We start from the raw sequence: 1,523 nt of genomic DNA, 5'->3' as shown, positions 1-1,523 counted from the left end.
TAGGATGACTGAATAAATTGTAGGCATCCATATGAATAGTGTGCAGGCATTAAAAGGAACAAAATTTTTATTATTTGGGGCCTAAAATGTAGTGGTCAGCACTTTAGATTCAGGAGCCAGATTGCCCAAGTTCAAATTGCAGCCCCACAATCCCTGATTGTACAGCTTTGACAAATTAACCATTTCTCAATTAGTCACATCTCAGTTCCTCATCTACCAACAGTATCTATTTTACATGGTAGTTGTGGGACAAATGAAATAAAACACAGACCCTGACATCCAGTGAGTACTGGAATGATGTCCATGATAGTCTGTTAAAAGGGGAAGGGGAACAAAAACTATATAGCATAAATCTATTTTGGTTTGTATAATATAAGCTGTCTAACATAAATATATAACATAAATGATATCACATATATATACATATATTTGACTATATAGCAAAAATTATATAACATAAATATATATATGTACTTTTTTTTTTTTTAAATATACTCTGTGTGATAGTGAGAGGAAAGGAAGTTTTGACTTTCCCTTTCCATCTATCTGTATTGTTTGGTCTGTTACAAAGAGCAGGTGTTATTTTTGTAGCTTGGAAGAAAAATCCATTGTTTTTGGAAGTAGGGTATGGGAGGATGCTAGCAGAGGTGTAGAAACACAAAAGCATGATTAAAGACAGAAGAGTGAATCTGCAAACTGAGGAGCTTAGTGGGTTTGGAGCATTGAGTGCTCGATAGAAACCAGTAGGATATGGGATTGGAAGTGAGTAAAGGAAGGGTCATATGATTATGTGTAAGAAGTGTGGATTTTACCCACTTGACCTTGGAAAGTTCTCGGGGAGAAAGGCATGCAATGATTGGCTGTGCTCTGGCAATCTGAAAGACTAACTTCTTTCCTGACAAAAGCAAAGTTTAGTGGCTCTCCTTTTATAGGGATAAAGTTCACACCTTAAGTCAGTGAACTGATCTCTGGCCTTCTCACTCCACCCTGCCCCAACCTCAAATTCTTGTCTCCGATCACACTAAACTACTTGTAGTTCTTAGAAAGCTCTGTTCTCTCCAGCTTCCAGACCTTTGCTCAGGCTGCAGTGTCTGCCAACAATGCCCTTATCCAGAGCCTCGCCTTGTTCTTGCTCAGGTAACTGCCCAAAGCTCAGTTAAAACTCCTCCTCTCCAGGGAATCCTGTAAAACTCAGCTCCTCTTTTAGGTCCTCCATATCACCCTGGGATTAGCCTAAAATGAAGATTTCTGATGCGGATTTGTAATTGTCAGTTTATCGTCTGTCTCCAACCAGATGGGAAATCCTCAACGGCTGGTGCTTGATACTATTCTTTCTCAATCCTCCAGTATCTAGCACAGAACACAAAGCAGGAATCTTACAATCTTGGATAAATAAATGAATGCCATTGTTTATCAAAATTATTCACACTCTGGCTATAGAATGTATTTTAATTAACCTTCAGAAAAGACAAATACATCCTTTTTTTACATAATCTCCTTGCTTGTTAATATATTTTGTCCAT

Source organism: Chrysochloris asiatica, unplaced genomic scaffold (genome assembly GCF_000296735.1).
Source record: "Chrysochloris asiatica unplaced genomic scaffold, ChrAsi1.0 scaffold00229, whole genome shotgun sequence".
Taxonomy (NCBI): domain Eukaryota; kingdom Metazoa; phylum Chordata; class Mammalia; order Afrosoricida; family Chrysochloridae; genus Chrysochloris; species Chrysochloris asiatica.
The sequence above is the reverse complement of the archived record's forward strand: the minus strand, read 5'-3'. Positions refer to the sequence as shown.